Below are 22,733 nucleotides of genomic sequence, written 5' to 3'. Positions count from 1 at the left end.
TTTCGAAGAATTCACTCGTCTTTTACCCGACAAACTGGGGTCCATTGTCGCAACTAATTTCTTTGGGGATGCCAAAACATCATATGATGTTTTTTCAGAGGAACTTGATGACTTCCTGTTCGCGTATTTGAACGAACGCGCCTACTTCCACCCATTTGAAAAAATAGTCGGTTAAACCAAAAGGAAACGTACCTTACCTCGCCCTGCTGGGAGGGGCCCGACGATATCTATCCCCCATTTTATAAATGGCCATGGGGAGGTGACAGAGTGCAGGAATTCCCCCACCTGGTGTATCATAGGGGCGTATTTTTGGCATTGCTCGCATTTCTTGACGTACTCTGCGGCCTCTTTTTTCATAGTGGGCCAGTAGTATCCTGCACGAATAAGACACCTAACGAGGGCTTGGTTACCGGTATGGGCGCCACAGTGGCCTTCGTGTACCTCTTCGAGCAATCGCCTTGTCTGATTGGGTCCGAGGCATTTGGCTAATGGGCCACCAAATGTCCTTTTGTAAAGGTCGTGGCTTATGAAACTGTATTTGGCCGCCTGTATTTGGAGCATTTTGGCTTCTTTTTTTATCTTGTGGGAGTGTTCTTTCCTGTAGATATGATATGATGCGATTATGCCAGTCCCAAGTTAAATTTATAGAATTTACCTCGACTTGGTCTATTGATGAGTGGAGAAGGGTGACCTTGTTCTCCTTGGTGATGTTTTTGGTTGCCGCTGCCAGCTTGGCGAGACCATCTGCTTCGATGTTTTGTGCTCGGGGTATTTGGTCGAATCGGCATTCATCGAATTCTGGCAGCAGTTTGTGGATTTCAGTTTGGTATTTCTGTAACCTTTGTTCCTTGATTTCGAAAGTCCCAGTAACTTGGTTCACAACGAGTTGAGAGTCTCAGCGGAGGATGACCCGCCGAGCACCATACTTGAGGGCCAATTTTAATCCTACAATTACGGCCTCATACTCGGCCTCATTGTTAGTCATTTCAGGGCATCGTACGGATTGGAGAATTACCTCACCCGTTGGGACTTCGAGTACGAGTCCCAGTCCCAATCCCGACGCGTTGGACGCGCCATCGGTGTAGAGGACCAAGAGGTCGGATTGCTTAGATAAAGCACGAAGCGCTTCTTGCTCGACTTCGGGCAGTATCTCTACGCTGAAATCGGCGACAAAGTCGGTGAGCACTTGCGACTTTATCACGGTTCGTGATTAATATGTTATATCGTGCTCGCTCAGTTTTATGGCCCATTTGGCCAAGCAACCTGATAATTCAAGTTTGTTCAGGATACTTCTGAGAGGGAAGGTTGTCACCACCTTTATAAGGTGGCACTGAAAATATGGTCTAAGATTTCGTGAAGCTACAACTAGCGTCAGAGCCAGCTTTTCAAGGTGGGGGTACCTTGTTTCGACATCAATTAAGGTTTTGCTGATATAGTAAATTGGAGATTGCATACCTTGGTTTTCTCGTACTTGAACCGCACTTTCCGCGACTTCGGATACATCCAGGTAGACTAGGAGGCACTCGCCTGGGTCGGTTTTGGCAAGTAAAGGTGGCGAAGACAAGTACGCTTTTAGTTTCCTCAGGGCGTTGACGCATTCTGCATTCCACTGGAGCCCATTGTCCTTCCTTAGTATATTAAAGAATTTATGGCACCTATCTGATGACCGTGAGATGAACCTTGGCAGGGCTGTTATCCATCCCGTCAGTTTTTATACCTGCTTTTTGCTGGTCAGTGTTTCGAGTATTCCTTTGATGGCCTTAATCTGTTCCGGGTTGACCTTGATGCCTCTTTGTGACACTAGGAAACCGAGGAACTTTTTCGAGCTTACACCAAAGGTGCATTTTTTGGGGTTTAGTTTCATGTTGTACCATCTCAGTATGTCGAAGGCTCCTATCAGATGACCGATATGATCTTCTTTCCTCTTCGACTTAACCAGCATATCGTCGATGTAGACTTTCATTGTTTTACCAAGTTGGTTTTTGAACATTTTGGTGACCAATCTCCGATATGTCGCCCTCGCATTCTTTAGTCCGAACGACATCACTTTATAGCAGTATGTTCCCTAGTGAGTGAAGAAAGTGGTTTTCTCCTGGTCTTCTTCTTCCATGAGGATCTGGTTGTAACTCGAATAGGCATATAAAAAGCTTAGCAACTCGTGTACTGTTGTTGCGTCGATGAGCTGGTCGATATGTGGCAATGGAAAAGAATCTTTCAGACATGCCTTGTTTAGGTCCGTAAAATCTACACACATCTACCATTTTCCATTTTGTTTTCACCATAACCACATTGGTGACCCATTAAGGATATTTCGATTCCCGGACGGAACCATTTGCGAGTAGCTTATCGACCTTTACGTTGATGGCCTCGTTGATTGCGGCGTTCAACTTCCTTCTAATTTTCCGCACCGATGGATATAGGGGGTCGACGTTTAACTTGTGGGTGGCGATATCTTTTGGAATGCCTGCCATATCTGCATGGGAGAAGGCAAACAGATCGGCATGGTAAGTCAAGAACTTATGAAATTTACCTGGTTCCGAGAGGTTGTGCCCGATATAAGCCTTTTTGTGTTGTCATTTCTGTATAGTAGGACGTGATCAAGATTTTCTATTGTTGATTCAGACGCCTCCATGATGTCCGGGTCCTTGATAACGTCTGTTCGCATGTTAAGTTTGGATCCCAACATTGCTGATTGCTATGCTTCCGCATTTTCTCCTTTGAGTTATTGGGTGTGTGTGCAATCTTGGGCGATGCAATAACATTCTTGTGCGGTGCGTTGCTCCCCTCGAATGCTGAATATTCCCCATGGGATAGGAAAATTGATCACTTGATAGAGACTGGAAGGGACCGCTCACATGGAGTGTAACCACTGGCGCCCTATGATGGCGTTGTAAGCTGTATCCTAGTTCATGATGTGAAATTTTTTTCCAGGGTGACTCCTCCGACTAGGACGGGTAGCACTATCTCTCCAGAAGTCCGTTCAATTGCATTATTAAAACCTGTTAGCGTTATACAACGCGGTATTATTTTATCTTCGAGTCTCATCTGCACGAGTACTCGAGGATGGATAATACACGTGCCACTTCTGTCATCTACCATTATTCTTTTTACATCAGTATCTGCGATACGTAAAGTGATAACATGAGCATCATAGTGAGGGAAAGACAAACCGTCGACATCCGACTTTTCGAAGATGATACTATCTTCGATGTAATCATACTGTTCGTGAGTGATTGATCGTTTAAGTTTATGTGTGGTGTTGAACTTGACATGATTGATCGATGTGCTGTCGCCCCCGCCATTGATCATTTGTATGGTGCGAGTGGGTGAAGGCAGTTTTGGAGGTCCTTGGGGTTGTTCGCGTCCGCGGGCGAAGTTAGTCCATCCTCAATCGCTCAGCAGCTCCTTCAAGTGACCCTGATTTAGCATTCGTACTACTTCATGTCGTAGTCCTATGCAATCTTTGGTTTTGTGACTCTTTTCTTGGTGAAATTCGCAGAAAGCGCTTGATTTCTGAGTGCTGGGGTCCGACCTCATCTTTTGCAGCCATTGCACCTTTGGAGCGAGTTTCTCCAGGGCGTACACTATTTCTGAAGGAGAAACACAAACATTGTGAGCGGATAAGAGTGGAGGCATACCTTTCTCGTGTCGATATGGTACTGTATGTCGAGGAGGAGCATATGTGCACCGTGGTGGAGGCGGGGCAGACATCCTAATGTATGGTTAATGCCTTTCTCGACCAGAGCGGAACCCCAACTGATCTCTTAGACCATCGTTGCGACGATCTTTCCTTGCTTCAATTTGGAGTGATGTCAAACATTCGGTCAGGCCGTTTAGATCGTCCTCGTCGGCTTGTACCTCGGCGCAGTAGGCGTTATGGATTTCTCCCCAAGTAGTTGGAGGGTATTTCATGAGCCAGCTTAGCAATTTTCTGGTTGCTCTCGATCCGTTTCTGTTTAATCCATTCTGGAAGACTGCTACTTCTAGTCCTTCTAACACATTCGGCAAGCTTATTCTCACCCTGTTGAACCGAGCTAAGAAGTCCCTGATGTTACATCCTGCATTTTCATACTTTAAAATTTCGTCGTAAGTTAATCGACGTAAATGTAGGAATGAGATTATTTTGGAATTATAAGTATTATACTATTTCAAATAAGGGATAAGTAAATTCGTGAAGGTGAGAGGGCATGTAAATCGAAGAAAACGAGTTTCGCCAAAGTTTGTCAATTTCGGATAAAATACGGTTCGACCTATAATACTTGGTATTTATGTACTAGTGCCATACAAGGTACCACATGGCCATGATAGTAAGGTGTATAAAGTGTATTAAAAATAAGTATCATTTTATGTAATTTGAGATAATTCTTAATTATGTGGGTAATTGGTTAATTATTGGATAATGAGATATTACCTAAATATTTAAGAGATTATTGGGTAATGATTAACCCCCCCCCCCCACTAAGGATAAGTAAATTCGTGAAGGTGAGATGACTTAGTCATCCAACTAGTGGGCCACACCCAAAAGATTTCCATAACTAGTAAGACTATCACATTACTTCATATTGTTTTGGCAAGGTAAGTTCATATGTCTTACAAACCAAATACATGAGTTGCAAAACATTTGATAACATACCAAATTCATGGCTGATCGTGAGCTCTTTAAAGAGCAAAATGAATCTGTACCAAAAAATTGATAACGTTGGTCGATTGATTTTGTAAAGCGTGAATTGCAAATTCTAAGAGAATCGGTTCAGGTATGTTAAGGCTATCCCTTCTTTCTTTTTGGCATGATCTATACGACACGAACGAAACAAAAAAAATGCACAAATTCCATAAATGACTCTATTCATAGAAATACCAGAGATGTCGATGTTCTTGATTCCCTAGGTGTCATATTATTCTATTATCTATTCATGGGTCTCAAAAATACATAAGTTGGTAAAATTTATTTCATGATTTTAATCAGAGGCATAATGGTCTTATGACGTTCCGAGAGATTATATTAACATATTTTCACATGCATTTCATGCATTTACATATGCACATTGACCCATGACCAGATGGCGTTATATACGCATATATATATATATATATATGTATGTATGTATATGGGATATGGGAAAGGTTATAGTGTTATATACGTACCACCACCTAATCAGTTGGTATACGTTGATGATTTTGCCTACAGTGGCCGAGATGATACGATGAGATGCCCTCAGAGGCTTGATGATGTTATGAACACATGTACCTATGCACGACATGACATTTATACATATATGCATGACATTTTAAATATTAAAGAATTTCACAGAGCTATTCAGATTTACATGTCGAGTCTTTTACTCTATGTTTCTCTCATGTCTATTGTCTACTAATTTTTATTCCGTACATACTTGGTACATTATTTGTACTGACGTCCCTAGGGATGCTGCGTTTCGTGCCCGTAGAACTCGATAGACAGATCGAGAGTCCTCAAAGTAGGTGATCAGCTCAGCGGAAGATGTTGGTGCACTCCATTTGGTCCGGAGTTGCTTGTTTGGTCAGTATAATTTAGATGTGTATTATTTGGTATGGCGGGGCTTTGTCCTGACCTTTACAATATTATGTATTCTTAGAGGCTTATAGATAGATATCATGTATATGAATTCTTGTGTGGCCTTGTCGGCCTATGTTTTGAGTATACAAAGGATCATGCCAGCCTTATAGGCTCGTACATCATATGTATAAGTTTGGATTACATGTTGGATCATCCAATGTCGAGTATTTCTCCATGTTTTATTCTACTTATCTCACGATAGCCTCTCTGGCTCATTTACCTATGATAGTATGATACTAAAAGATAAGTTATGTTGGTACTCGGTTGAGTAAGGTACCGGGTGACCGTCGCAACCCATCGGTTTGGGTCATGACAAAAGTGGTATCAGAGCAGTTATGTCCTAGGGAGTCTACAATACGTGTCTAGTAGAGTCTTGTTTATGGGTGTGTCGTGCACCACACTTATAAGCAGGAGGCTATGTGGAATTTAGGATTGTCACTCTTTCTTCCTACTCTAGATCGTGTGGTAGAGCTCAGTTGTAAGAACTCAATTTCCTAAACTCTATCTTACTTATAGCACGACTATACCTATATCCAAAAGATAGTTGGTAAGAGATATAGCTGTGGAAGAGTTGAGTCAGAGGAACTCGATTTTTGCATCATGGTTATGATGGATAAATATGAGGTATTCAGTAGATCATGTGTATACTAAGATATGTAAGCTTTTTGATAAGGATCCCTAAGATAAGAATGCCTATCCACTCTTACGGTAAAAATGAATAAGGAGGGAGACACAAGTTTTAGCAAGTAAAAAAAAGCAAGGCGAAGAAGGGTATGAGGCACCCAATTAATGAGAATTATCAGTATTACAGTTCCGGCAGAAAAATATAAGCATTGTGAGTTAACCTCAATAGTAACAAAGGTATGTATAATTGGCCACATCCATCTCAGTTATATCCCATTAGGGGTTAATAGGTGTAGATTAAGAAAAGAACAGGATATCAGGATCCGGCAGGGGTTAGAGTAAACCAAAATGATGAATTGATTGTTTGCGTTAGTTGACATTTCCAAAGGATATTGCAAATGTGCTAATAGATCTCCTTGTGAGACACCCAGATGGCGCACTATAAAATAATACAGCTAGATATGAAACTATAATGATAGATACTGGAAGGCTTGAAGGGATAAATATTACCTTAGTATGGCTCGCGTCCCTAGTAGAGCAAGAACGTTAAGCAACCCGAAGAGCCACTGGATGGAGCAAAGGGGAGCTAAAAGAAAAAGTCTTGTTCGAGTTTTCAGAATAAAGTAATAGGCATAAATGTTAGCGGGAAATAAGAAAAGAGTTAATAAAGCAATATGAGTAAGATAGTATACATAGATGACAATAGTAGATCAAAAGATGATAGTATTACAGAATCTATAGTCAAGTGAAGGAAGAGACGAGAGGTGACAGGCCTTAGGACAACAAAAGAGTATAGGCCATAATGTCATATCCTCACTTCGAAAAATAAGTTCGCGACTCTAACGCAACTGCCATAAGGAAAAGTTAAACCTCAGAATAATAAAAATCAGTATGCACTGGTGAACAGGATAAATTAAACGTGAACTGGGGAATGAGTGATATGATAATAGTCGGCATCATGAAAATTTCAGAGATTGCATTTCGGCGATAATAGAATAGACGACAAAAGAATACCCTTTAAAGGTCATTCAGGAAGACATTTCTCTAAAGCAATCAATATGAGCAAAGTTATGCTTAAGGGACTATGTGCGCCAGTTACACTAAGTGTCATCCTCGCGAGTAAGGAATTTTGTTATCCTTGGTACATCGTCGTAGCTCCAGCTCTTAGTACTTCCTTAAAGGGGGGGAATATGGAGTGATGTGGCGTGAAGTCATAATTTAGTGGTTCTAGTAATCATGGAGTGGTAAAGGAAAAATGCGGTAAAATGAAAAAGGGATGAGATTGCACTTATCCAAATCCTATAGATATGCTACGATTCTAAAACATTATGCAAGCACGACGTCAAGGAGGGGAAGTAAGGGTTCCGGCCCAGGATTAAAAAAAAGCCAGTACGAGAGGTAAGTTAAGACAAATGAAATAACCCAAGAAAGTTTACGTGAAATATTGATATGAGAATGGGCTAACGAGTAGTTAGCAGTTGATTTAGGAAGAGTCTGGTTAGGGCTAGACAAGAAGGTACAGATAAATTAATAGATCATGTAAGATAAACATAGTCCTCTCTACCCTTCGGGATAGGGGTAAGGTCTGCGTACATATTACCTTCCCCAGACCTCACCTGTGGGATTATACTGGGTCGTTGTTGTTGTTGTTGTTGTAAGATAAACATAGTAAAACCCAGTATAGTGAATTCAGCCTCGCAGTTATGACATCGTAACCCTTGAGAAATATTCAGATAGGAGTTTGGGTAGTCAAAGGTACCATATGAGTGTTACGGAGATAAAAGAGAGTGCCACTGGGAAGACAATTAAAATATTAGTTCAGAAGCAACCCTACAAGCACAAGGGCTTGGAAATAAGTAACTACAGATAATTATAGATAACGAAGGATATCAAAAATTCCGCCGAGTATACGATTTAATAAGCTCACAACTTTACAAGAATCAGAAAGTCCTCCCTAAATACTATAATGAAAGACTAAATGAGGAAATAAGAAAGAAAACTTCAGCCTAAGCACAGTGACCTAAAGAGGAAATGGTCGTGTAACAATATTCTCACAACAACATTGTAAACACTCCAAAAAAAGTGACACCTACTGTGGCTAATGAATGGGAAGTAAAATCAAAAGTAATATTCGAGATCATATGAGTTGCCCAAAAACTCCGGCATGCGTGGGAACTAAGATAAGCTAAGTATGCACGCAACAAGGGGGCAGAAAGACCAGGAAAAGTAATAACTTACATTTAAAAAAAGCTGAGACGGAACGAAAGGAATTATTCGATCAATGATCTAGAGTTAGTTACGTTATGAATAGACTTAAGAGTTTGGAGTAATATCCATGCAGCATATATGTTGATAATCATACAGTCGTAGAAGATTCTGATATAAGTTAAAAAGAAAGAATTGAGCTCAGGTCACGGACAAAGGATCAAATTGTTAGAAGATTGAATCATGGATATTCCATAGCGTCCTTGAAGGGATAAAGTAATAACTAAAACCATGAGCCGCAGATCAGAAGATAGCTTAATCTTACATAATGGTTGATCAGAGGAAAGAGGGTATTAAAGAGTTACATCAACTAAGTAAATCAGGAGTTTGATTATTGGACCTAGGAAATTATGGACATCGCGATTGAGAACATTGTAGAATCACTCTTAATATCATAGGTGCAAGAGAGAAAGTACATTAGCCATATTTTACGATAGTTCTACGATAAAACCAGGGTACCAGCCTTATAAGAAGTCAGCATGAAGCTCCTACCTGGATTGTGTATGTACTAGTGGTGCAGGTATTATAATAAAGCTTCAAGTTGTGGACGTGCATTATACCTATGTGGAAGGGAGGTCGTGAAAGAGATAGAAGATACGATGCGAGATTTTAAAGTAAGTAAGGTAAAGGTGAACAACGTACGAGATACTCAAATGCAGAAGGCTGTGAATAGTCCATACTTCGGATAGAAGGCTAGAAGCATGAGGATTCAGTATCCAGGAATGATAGCATCATCGTCAATGGTATATTTTCTAGCCTATGGGTTCTAGGTACCGAGAGATCTAGCCAAGAGAGTAAAGAAGAGTTGGAGACGATGAAATGTCTCAATTGATGTTCCAGAATAATACAAGGAAATCTATGGTGAAGCAAGATTGCAAGTAGTATAAATGGATATATGTAGGTCACAAGCTAAGGTATGATAAAGCGACAAGGTTTTAAGAAGACAAGAGTAAGAACAAGAAAGGGTGAGTGAGAAGATGGCGAGAATGGATAAGTCCTCGGGATTAAGCCCATGAAAAACAAGAGAGCTGATAGTTTCTCTAAATTATACAAAGTTCAGTATAGCCTGAATGAACTCAAATGAGTCTAAGACTAATGGCATTTAGAAGAGATGGAATGTTGCCCTGATAGTACAATGAAGGTGTAATTGTGATAGATAAAGGATGACGTTTGAGCCTTAGATTAAGTAATGACTTAAAGAGGATTTCATGAATTTTACGGGATTAAAATACCCACGTAAGGTGTATCACATTGGGATGCTATGAAATACGGTTATGAAATTATAGTATCTCCCCCAGGTGGATTAGTCTAATCACTTCAGATATCCCCCGATGAGACGTAAGCCCTAGTGGCAAGGTATTACGTAAAAAAATTTTAAGTTATCGGTAGTATATTATAGATCAAGATTTAGGTGGATCAACAATGGATGGACAATAGTCATAAAGTATAAGATGAAACTAGGCCATCATTCTTAAACAGTAAATTAAAGGACTTAGATTTATACATATGGAATAAGCAACAAAAGTAACCTGGAGTTCAGTAGAAGACCTCGGTAACGATAAATTGAAGTAAGAGTTATGGTATAATATGACCTACCTAGATGTAGTAAAGTCATACGAATGGATAACCGGGTCTATGAAATAAGATATAGCAATGTTTGTAAGTTCAATGAAGTATCGGGCAAAGAACTTCAGTATACCTATAAATGCCCAAAGAGACATTTTTTCAAGCTCCGTATATGCTTACAAAGTGATACCTAGAGACTGGCTAAAAACTGAAGGAAAAAGGAGAGAATAGTCGCACATACAAAAAAAGGGTCGTACAAGTTGCAAGACAGAAGGTAACAAGAGTTACGAAATTGGAAAGAGTCCGACCACAAGTCGTGGTGTGAGAAATAAGCCTAAAGGGGGTGAATGCCCTGGCCTTTGGAATTATTCACAGAACAGTTTCCTAGATGGCAAGGAGAATTCTAAAGTATTCTCAAGAACTATAAATTATGATAATGACAAGTGCATCAGTCAACATTCGAGGACGAATGTTCTAAAGGGGGGGATGATATTACATCCTGCATATTTGTACGTTAAAATTTCGTCGTAAGTTAATTGACATAAATGCAGGAATGAGATTATTTTGGAATTATAAGTATTATACTATTTCAAACAAGGGATAAGTAAATTCGTGAAGGTGAGAGGGCAAGCAAATCGAAAAAATGAGTTTCGTCAATGTTTGTCAATTTCGGATAAAATACGGTCTGAGCTATAATACTTGGTATTTATGGACTAGTGCCATACAAGGTACCACATGGCCATGATATAAGGTGTATAAAATGTATTAAAAGTGAGTATCATTTTATGTAATTTGAGATAATTCTTAATTATGTCGGTAATTGGTTAATTATTGGGTAATGAGATATTACCTAAATATTTAAGAGATTATTGGGTAATGATTAAACCCCCCAACTAAGGAATTAGATGGCAGCACCCCAATCCCATTTAAATGACTCATTTAGTCTTGCATACATGTCGCCTTTGGAAGGACTGGGATGGCTTAGTCATCTAACTAGTGGGCCACACCCAAAAGATTTCCATAACTAGCAAGACTATCACATCACTTCATATTTTTTTGGCAAGGTAAGTTCATATGTCTTACAAACCAAATACGTGAGTTGCAAAACATTTGATAACATACCAAATACATGGCTGATCGTGATCTCCTTAAAGAGCAAAACGAATTTGTACCAAAAAATTGATAACGTTGGTCGATTAATTTTGTAAAGTGTGAATTGCAAATTCTAAGAGAATCAGTTCAGGTATGTTAAGGCTATCCCTTCTTTTTTTTGGCATGATCTATACGACACGAACAAAACGAGAAAATGCACAAATTTCATAAATGACTCTATTCATAGAAATACTAGAGATGTTCTTGATTCCCTAGGTGTCATATTATTCTATGATCTGTTCATGGGTCTCAAAAATACGTAAGTTGGTAAAATTTATTTCATGATATTAATCAGGGGCATAATGGTCTTATGACGTACCGAGAGATTATATTAACATATTTTCACATGCATTTCATGCATTTACATATGCACATTGACCCATGACCAGATGGCGTTATATACGTGTATATATATGGGATATGGGAAAGGTTATGGCGTTATATACGCACCACCACCTGATCAGTTGGCATACATTGATGATTTTGCCCACAGTGGCCAAGATGATATGATGGGACGCCCTCAAAGTCTTGATGATGTTACGAACACATGTACTTTTGCACAACATGACATTTATACGTATATGTATGACCTTTTAAATATTAAAGAATTTCACAGAGCTATTCAGATTTACATGTCGAGTCTTTTACTCCATGTTTCTCTCATATCTATTGTCTACTGATTTTCATTCCTTACATACTCGGTACATTATTTGTACTGACGTCCCTTTTGCCTGGGGGCGCTATGTTTCATGTCTGCAGGTCCCGATAGACAGGTCGAGAGTCCTCCAAGTAGGCGATCAGCTCAGCGGAAGATGTTGGTACACTCCATTTGCTCTGGAGTTGCTTGTTTGGTCATTATAATTTAGATGTGTATTGTTTGGTATGGTGGGGATCTATCCTGACCTTTATGATATTATGTATTCTTAGAGGCTTGTAGATAGATGTCACGTATACGGATTCTTGTGTGGACTTGTTAGCCTATGTTTTGAGTATACAAAGAATCATGCCAAGCTTATAGGCCCGTACGTCATATGTATAAGTTTGGATTACATGCTGGATTATCCAATGTCGAGTATTTCTCCATGTTTTATTCTGCTTATCTCACGATAGCCTATCTGGCTCATTTACATATGATAGTATGATATGAAAAGAAACGTTATGTTGGTACTCGATTGAGTAAGGTACTGGGTGCCCGTAGAGGCCCATCGGTTTGGGTCATGACACCTGAGTCCCTCGCCGTGCATCTGTCTTATGGCAAATATATCATTTACCCTAGCCTCTGCCTTTTTGGATCCTGTATAGGCGGTGACAAATTTGTCTGCCATTTCCTCGAATGTTGCTATCGAGCATGCTGGTAGTTGAGAGTACCATGTCAAGGTTCCCCCTATTAAGGTTTCGCCGAACTTTTTCAACAGCACCGATGGTACCTGCTTATTTGAGATATCGTTACCTTTTACGGTTGTAACGTAGTGGATGATTTCGTCTTCTGGATCGGTAGTACCATCTTATATCTTTAAGGAGGGCGACATTTTGAAGGTCTTTGGAATGGTGTAAGGGGCCTCTTCTTCACTGTATGGTTGTTCGATGAATCGACCAACATCGCGTTTCAGTAGCAACTTTGGAGCGCCTGGTATTTTGTCAACTCTCTCCTGGTGTTCCCTCATTTGGTCACGAACTGCCTTATTCTCATTTTCCATCTCCTTCATTTTCTTGAAAACGGCTGCAAGCGTATCATTGCCTGCGTTATTAGCAACATAAGTGTTATCTGTTCGGAGGGCGTCTTGATCGCCCTCATTTATCGTGACATATGCATGTGCCACATTCCTATCATCCCTTTGCGCGGGTTTATCATGGATGGTATTCAGAGCACTTGTTAGCCATTCTTCCAGCAGTCTACTTACTACTAGTGGTGCCTCTCCTGTTGCAGATGAGGAGGCTTCCCTTTCATGTGAAGCAGTCACGCTTCCGTGCGGGGGAGGTGAAGTGTCTCCCCTGGGTGTGATATTTGGTGTTTCATTTTCGTGATCCTCTCTGCTATCTTCGTTGATGGTGTCTAGGAGGTTGGCTGTGGGTAACAAATGCTACAATCTCAAAGTATATTGATAAGATCTATTACAATTATTAGTAGCCGAATCAACATTCAAATTGCAAGCTAATAATGTAAATACTGAAATTAAGAATATAGGAGAAGATACATAGATAGATGAAGGGAGATGAGAAACTTAGAATTAGAAAGGGGAAGAGAGGAACAGACTTTTCTTCAACAATTTACATACCCCTAAAATAACCGACCAGTCCCTTTTTTAATAGAACTGCCTTTATGTCAAATACTCAACCTGGATCCCAAATTAACCTGGCCCTATTACTTGTTCTAGGCCCAAAAGCTCTTCTCAACCCAATAGTTACTTGTGTGATATTGGGTTGTGGTTGGTTCATAACAATACTCTCGTCCTCAATAAGAACCTTGTCCTCAATGTTCGAGTTATCATGTATTCCACGATCAAATGGAAGATTTGAAAAGGTGAGATAAACGACGAAACCTGCCGAGGAAGAAGTATAGAGTTGCGAATTCTCCCTGGCCATAGAATTGTTGTTTGGCAAAAGGCTTTATAGAGTCTTTGTAATAATATAGCACACAAAATAAGCAGGAGAACTCAACGTCGTCCATTTGTTTTGCCTTCGCACATCTATCAATTGTTTTGAGGTGGCTACAAGATTCTTCGGAGTTCAGAAATTATCCATATGCGTTGTGAAAACCAGTGCACCACCAGTCCATGGATCGTGGTCCCCCAATACAAAAGTTCTAGCAACTTGTGCAACTAAGGGTACTACAGACTCTACGCCACCACAAAAAAATGGATAAGCAAGTCTAACCACACCAGAACGTGAGACTACCAACTCGCTGCTATCGATAGAAAGCAGACATGATTCCAAAATAACATCACCAAACAAAGAAAGTTTGTTGTCCATCAAAATTGTCTTTGCAGTACCATAAGGTAAAGTAGCATAGCCATTTAATAATATGCAACTCAAAACTACCAGTCGAAAATCACATAGTGATGGTTGCTTAATGATTAATGCGAACTCTTCATCCCAGGTTGGTTTTTTATAACCAACAAACCAAATTTTGTCAAGAACATACCATTTGATCTTTGAGACCTCATTAGCCATCATGAACTTCTTATCAAAAAATATCCACAGACACGGACTCCTGTAAATGGGCAGTGATATGACATTTCCAAATAGATGTGTCACTTCAGCAGGGCTCGCAATCTCTATCGGCACTACATCCTCTCTGCTAGTAAAAGATACCTGAAAATTGGTTGCCACAGCACTTGAATAGACATAGTTCTTGTTAATGATTCGTTTGGAACTTCCATCAAGCATCTTGTCTACCTCTGAGTCGCCATATTCCATATCAAATTCCACAGCTAGTGCCTTGGAGCCGCATTCATGTGGCATTTCGTTGAACACCTGCTCTTTCATAATGGCAGAAGGTTCAAGTACCATATCTATAACCTCTACTGATTTTACATACCTAACTTGACATGCTTCTATGTCTTCAAGAGTTTGCATCTTAGTATCACTTCCTCTAATCAATGCCAAGGAATCTACATGTTCATACTTTTCTGGAAATTCATCGAACACATTGTCCGTCTGTGAGGAATAAGCTAGACTCCCTACTAGATCTGTGGTTGGTTGTTGCCGAAAATGCTGAGAAAATTTTGCCTTGAAATGTTTCAAATTGAAAAATTAATTGATCTGAAACAACCAATAGAACCAAGTAAGAGCTTCACTATCAAGGTTAAAGGAAGGAAGGGGTAACCAATCCTTCTCGGCGAAGCCAAGGTAAGTGAAGTACTGCTCCGCCCGAAAAAGCCAACTCTCTGGATTACCTCTGCCACTGAATCAATCCAATACCGCCATTGGAGTCTGATGGATGAAAGCACTAATGTAACAAATGATACAATCTCAAAGTATATTGATAAGAACTAAAGATCTATTACAATTATTAGTAGCCGAACCAACACTTAAATTGCAGGCTAATAATGTAAATACTGAAATTAAGAATATAGGAGAAGATACACAGATAGATGAAGGGAGATGAGAAGCTTAGACTCAGAAAGGGGAAGAGAGGAACAGACTTTTCTTCAACAATTTGTATACCCCCAAAATAACCGACCAATCCCTTTTTAATAGAAGCGCCTTTGTGTCAAATACTCAACCTGGATCCCAAATTAACCTGGATCTATTACTTGTTCTAGGCCCAAAAGCTCTTCTCAGCCCAATAGTTACTTGTGTGATATTGGGTTGTGGTTGGTTCATAACACTGTGACACCTACTATGGCTTTTTGCCTTGCATCTCCTTTCCCTGCCATTGTTGGTTTATACCAAGTTCGGAAGAAGCGATTATCCCTTTCAGGAGTCTAGTTGAAACTATAATCTTAGCTAAAGAAATCCCCACAGACGGCGCTAAATTGTTTGACCCAAAAGATATTGGAACCTTTTTGAATAAATCAATTAAAGAAAATGAAGATGTAAATCTCAACTAAGTATAATAAACTCTAGAATAAGGGATTAACACGATGGATAATATTTCTTGATCTTGTGAAAGTGAGTGATTGAGCATTAAAAATGCCAACCTTGAATGTAGAAAGATGTTACAATCAGTGTTCTTAGCCCAAAAAGCCTCCCTTTACAAGGTTTTTTCCTCACTATATATAAGGGACAACCCCCTTCTCAACCCTAAAAGGCATATCATAGGAAATATTCGAAAGTATATTTCTAGTGTCCCCTGTTAGGCCTACACTACTGCAAAAGTCATACGTCCTTTGTCCACTGTCGGTCGTCGTCCTCCATAGAACGTCGTGCTATGAAGATCTCATCTTTTATCTTATTTGTCAGTAACCGCGGTCGTCCAAATTTGGACCCATACACACACCTCTTACAGTAGTCATAGAGATAAATTGAGCAGTAAATCTTTTCAAACCGTTCTTATTTGGGGAAAGACATTCATTTTGGTATTTAATATTTGTTAATAAAACTTTTTTAATATTTGTTGATCAAACTTAGGATGTTTCATGTTGAAGTTTAGTTTTTGTTCAACATAATTATAAAATCGTTTCTTCTGAGAAAATAGTTGTGTTTTACATTCCTGTAAATGATGAATCACCTGAAATTTCATATAATTAAAATTAGGGGTGTACAAAGAAAACTGACAAATCGCACCAAATAGATAATCCGAGTCAAACCGAGAAAAAAATCCGATTATAGTTTGGTTTGATTTGGTTTGGTGTTGGGGAAAAAATCCGACCATAATTGATTTGGTTTGGTTTTAACTAAAAAAAGTCAAACCGAAACCAAACCAACCCGACATTATATTTATAGAAGTTTTAAATATATTTAATACATAAAAATATTTATTCTAGTGTAGTTTATCAATATTTATTAAACTTTTTCATAATTTTATCTTTTAACGTATTATTTGAAGCTTCGAGTTATAATTTTTGAATACTCCAATAAGTTTTATAGTCCATAAATGTTAGTAATTCTAACAAATCCCAAAATAAAATAAAATCAATATTAATGCTAACAAAAGATTTTCAATTCAATTGCTAGGAATAATATATCCATTTATTTTATTTTTTTCATGGTTTAGATAAAATGCAAAACTTTTTTTTTAGTGTTTAGTCATGTAAATAATAGTACTTATTAGTCATACTTATTTTAGCAACTTAATTAGTAATTTGATATTATGTTTATTTTTATTATGGTTTATTAATAATATTTATTTTATGCGATTTTATTATCTTTATTATTGAATTTTTATTACTCATCTCATATTTTATGTTAGTTTCTTAGAAATACCTTATATAGTTATATCTTACTAGGATTAAAGAAATATTTGGAGCACAAATTTTATGTTTTGTGCTATGAAAACTATATGAAAATAAAAATCCGAAAAATTCGAGATTAAAAAACCCGACTTTTATTGGTTTGATCTTTAAATTTAATAACCCCACACAATTGGTTTGGTTTGGTAATTAGAAAATGCGAACCAACCCGACCTATGTACACCCCTAATTAAAATCATATTTGTAATAGACTATATTTCTCAAGTATATCACACAATAAATCTGCTAGATATAATCTTAAAGCCTCTCTTACTGTCGCATGTAGGTAAACTAATTTATTGATATGTGACTCATCATTTACATTATAATAATCAAATTAATTAAAACATGTAAGTGTAAAAAGCATCTGTTAATAATTTTTTTATTATTATCTTGAGACGAGAAAATATACATGAAAGTGGAGTAATTAGTAGTTGAATATTTAAATTCATTATGTTTTTTGTTTTTGTTATTGTGATTTTGTTACTTCTAATTGGGTTGGTTATGATTCACTTTAAGAAACTACAAGTTAAAAAAAAATGTATTATGGCTACATCTAAAACTCGTGTTGGGGTTTAGGAAATCTATAGATTCATCTCCCTCAATTATGGAATATCTTTTAAATATAGATACATGAATATAGCAGTTTTTTTATCTCAAAAGAAAAAAATTAAAATATATGAGTATAGTGGGCTTGAGTGAAAGTGGGTCCATCCGCGTTGACGTTCTTACCGAATTCTAACCTCGTAAACTTGTATCGTGTTGACCATGTTGAAAAGTTTTACTATAAAAAATTAGAAAATAAGATAAATAGAAAAAATAAGAGAAAAACATGCATTCTTTTATTCCTAGTGTGTTAACAAACGAATGGAGTAGGCTAGTGACGATTATAATTGTAGGACTTATAAAAAAACTCTAGAGAGGGAAAACCACACCACTCCGCTCTCTAACCAAATATCACTAACATGGCCACATTTCCACCCCGGCGAAGGATCCACCCTCCAAAATCCCACCGAAACCACCGGACGCCCCGACGGAAGCCTCCCAATTTGAGATGGAAGGACACTCCTCAAAAAAAATTCTTTCAAAGAGATCCTACTAGAAAGGAATATGATGTCCACCACTTCATATGTACTAACCCACTCTCCTACCCTATTCGATAAAATGCGGAAAATATTCCCATCCCTTTATCAAAGGAAGACAAGAACAAGTTATACCTCCCCTGGAGATACTCCCCAATAGTGAAACTATTTGGGAGGAAAATTCCCCACCAATTACTACGAACAAAGCTTGCACATCTTTGGAAGACCATTGAACCCCTAACGCTAATCGACTTGGGTTGTGACTTCTTCATTGTCAAATTCAACCTGGAAGCAAGCACGAACAAAGTCCTGGCAGAGGGATCTTGGTTTGTGACGGGCCATTTCATATCTATATGGAAATGGGAACAAAACTTTGTTCCAGCGGAATCCAAGCTTGTTATTACAATAATTTGAATCAGACTCCCATAGCTCCCAACGGAGTCCTATTATAGAGCGTTCCTCGAGCAACGACAATAGGGTTGACAAATTACTGAAAATAGATACTTGTACCTCCACCACCCTAGGGAGAGGTATGCTAGGATCTGTGTCCAGGTTCCATTAGACATTACTGTGGCCATTGGTGTCACCATCGGCATGCACAATCAACCCATCCTATATGAGCAGGAAGGGATTCTCTGCAAGGGATGTGAGAGAATTATCCATACGCTATGATACTGCCCATTCACCCCCAAGGCCACTGAAACCTACAGTCCAGTTAACCCAAATCCTACAACCACAAATGCTGGTACAGTCCCTCGCGAAGACTCTCTGTGGCAAATGGTCCCATTCAAGTGGAACAAAAAAAGGAATCCATAAAGGAAATCGCTTACAAAGACCGAGCGGAGCAACATCGGAGTAACCTACGACCCAGGTGAAGAAGTACAGTGAAGCCATAGGTCGTTCCTCGACCTGGTAACCACCACCACAGGCGGCAGCATCCCTAAAGCCCACGAACATCTGGACCTAGGTGAACACTTGGGCTCTATGGGGTGGGCTACGGAGAATCAACAATATTTGAGGTCTTTAAGGCCCAACTCTGATAAAGGCCTATCTTTACAAGTGGTCCAAGTCAAAACAAGAGTAGCCCCACAAGAAAAGCTTATTGGGCTAAAACGACATCTTCCTAAGTCAGGCACAATCCCAAAAGATGCTACTTTAGGGAATATCACCATTCCCAAAAATCCAAATACAATATACAAAAATGGTATTGAAGATTCCACCCCATCCTCTTTTGACTCTGCTCCCCCAAAATCGAGTACTCTTACACAAAAAGAGAGTATCTCTTTTTTGGAAAGGGATCTTTTATCAATACAATCCCATCCTAAAATGGCCCACACATTCACGAAGTTCCACTTTAACGCGAGTGCTCCTGCGCCACACACAATCCACCCCCATATCTTTCCCGATCTTGCCTCTTTCAGTGGAGGTAATCAAGTGTCTGTCATAATGTGATGACCCAAAAAGTCATCACTTGTTTTAGAAATGAATTTTGTATTCCGAGGCCTTAAAAACCTCTTTCAACAACACCTCTATTTGCATGCGCAGTTGGGCGCGTAACCGGAAAGCCATTATGTGAAATTTGTGAAAAAAGATTAATTTTGACTTTAAAATGAATTTAAGTTGACTTCGGTCAACATTTTGGGTGAACGGACCCGGACCTGTGATTTGACGGTCCCGGAAGGTCCGTAGGAAATATGAGACTTGGGCATATACCCGGAATCGAATTCCGAGGTCCCAAGCCCGAGAAATGAATTTTTAAAGAAAATTATTTTCTGGAATATTTATGAGTTCTTGGAGATGAAATGTGCTTAATATTTGATGGTATCGGGCCCGCATTCTGATTCCGAAGCATGGTATAGGTCTTATATATGATTTAAGTTAAGTCTGTAAAGTTTGGTAAGAAACGGACTTGAAATGACGTGAATCGGACCGTATTTGAGGAAAAATTTGAAAATTTGAAGCTCTTAAGTGATTTCATAATTTTGATGCTAAATTCATAGTTGTTGATGTTAATTTGGCGATTTGATCGCACGAGTAAGTTCATATGATGTTTTTGAGTTAGTATGCATGTTTGGTTTGGAGCCCCGAGGGCTCGGGTGAGTTTCGGGTAGGTTCTGGGGTGTTTAGGCTTAGGAAATCACTGCGGTTGCATCAGTTCTAGTGTAACCGCACCTACGAGTCAAACACCGCAGGTGCGAGCTCGCAGGTGCGAATAGTGGGTCGCGGGTGCGGTCCAGCCTCTCGCAGATGCGGACAAGCTACCACAGGAGCGGGTCTCCCCTCACAGATGCGGCCCCAGCGAGCCTAGTCATTTCCGCAGAAGCGGTCTGTTTTCCGCACATGCGATTTTATAGGTGCGACCCAAGGACCGCAGGTGCGAGAGTCGGGCAGTGGAATATTTTAAAACAAAACTTCAGCATTTTCTCTTTCTAAATTTCATAAAGATAGAAGGCCTAGGGCGATTTTCTCAAGAGATTTTCTTCCTAATTCATAAGTAAGTGTTCATTAACTGATTTCTTTCAACTCTCTAATGTTTTTCACCAACTTTTATCTAAAATCCTAGGGTTTTAATGGTAGAAAATTAGGGATTTGGATAGAGTTAGAGCTTTTTGAATAATTGGAATTTAGACCTCATTTTGGGGTCGAATTTCGAAACTAATTACATATTTGGGCTCGTGGGTGAATGGGTGATCGAGTTTTGGTCCGAACCTCGAGTTTTGACCAAGCGGGCCCGGAGCCAATTTTTGACTTTTTGGGGAAAATGATAGAAAACCTATAATTAAGCATTGAGTATGAATTCTTTAGTATTTATTGATATTGTTAAATCAATTTAGACAAGATACGAGTTCTTTGGAGGCGAATTCTAAAGGAAAAGCGGTGTTTGAGTCTTGAGTTTGCCGTGGAAGTTTGAGGTAAATGTTTAGTCTAACCTTAGCTTGAGGGATTAGGAGTTGTGTCTTATTTGCTATGTGTTAATCATGGAGTACGACGTATAGGCATGGTAACGAGTATATATACGTCGGTGTCAAGCATGCCCGTGAGTCTTGTATTGTAATTTTTATGACTCCGTTTTGGTTTATTCGTGCTTCATATGAGGATTATATTATTGTTCCCTTGTCGGGATGTTGTTATTGTTCCCTTTCTGGGATGTTGTTGTTATATTATTGTTCCCTAGCCGGGATGTTGTTGTTACATTATTGTTCCCTTGCCGGGATGTTGTTGTTATATTATTGTTCCCTTGCCGAGATTCTTTTGTGATTGGTGTTGATAAATGAAATGGGAGTGGGTTGCACACCTGCAACGGTAATATATGTTGTTGTTATATTATTATTCCTTTGTCGGGATTCTTCTGTGATTGGTGTTTATAAATAAAATGGGAGCGGGTTGCACGCCTGCAATGGTAATATATGAAATGGGAGCGGGTTGCACACCTGCAATGGTAATATATGAAATGGGAGCGGGTTGCACACCTGCAACGGTGATATATGAAATGGGAGCGGGTTACACGCTTGCAACGGTAATATATGAAATGGGAGCGGGTTGCACGCCTGCAACGGTACTATATGAAATGGGAGCGGGTTGCACGCCTGCAACGGTATCATATGAAATGGGATCGGGTTGCACGCCTGCAACGGTATTACATGTGTACTTGATTCTTATTTCCTTATCTTTTGCTGGTAATTTATTTATGGCGTTCCTTACATTTCTCTACCGTTATCTGTTACTCCCTGCAACATGTTTCCCCGCCCAACTTTAACTGTAATTTATCTACTTTTATATCCGTTGTATATGATTTAACTGCATAGGTTTATTTGGTAGTCTGGTACTAGCCTCGTCACTACTTCTCCGAGGTTAGGCTAGGCACTTACCAGCATATGAGGTCGATTATGTTGATACTACACTCTGCACTATGTGCAGATACTGATACCGGAGTGTTTGGACCGCAGTGAGGGCGCTGTCTTCAGTCCACTCAGGTGACCCGAGGTAGTCCTGTAGACGTCTGCGGGCCTTGGCGTCTCCTCCTATATTTTCTCTTTCTGTTTTACTTATTCAGAGATAGACTTATGTATTTCATTCAAATCTTGTTTGTAGTATTTTTAGACAGTCTGTGACTTGTGACACCAAATTTTGGGTAGTATTGTACTTCAAATTATGTAGCAGTGTTTGTTTGGAATATTAAGTTTCGGCTTCCGCATTTTCGATTGTTTAATCTTATTCCGTTGTTTAATCACTTAGTATTTTACATTGTTTAATATGTTTAAATAAAAAGGGAGATGAATTTGAAATATTCAGCTTGCCTAGCTTCTACGAGTATGCACCATTACAACTCCCGAGGGTGAAAAATTCGGGTCGTGACAAGTTGGTATCAGAGCTCTAGGTTACATAGGTCTCACAATTCACGGACAAGCTTAATAGAGTCTGAGGGATCGGTATAGAGACGTCTGTATTTACCCCCAGAGGCTACAGAGTTAGGAAAAATCTTCACATTTATTCTTTCTTATCGTGTCGTTTGGTTTCTCAATGCTAATTGAATTTCTACTATATTCTTTCGCA

The sequence above is a fragment of the Nicotiana sylvestris genome, chromosome 1 (genome assembly GCF_000393655.2).
Source record: "Nicotiana sylvestris chromosome 1, ASM39365v2, whole genome shotgun sequence".
Classification (NCBI taxonomy): Eukaryota; Viridiplantae; Streptophyta; class Magnoliopsida; order Solanales; family Solanaceae; genus Nicotiana; species Nicotiana sylvestris.
Note: the sequence above shows the minus strand (reverse complement) of the source record.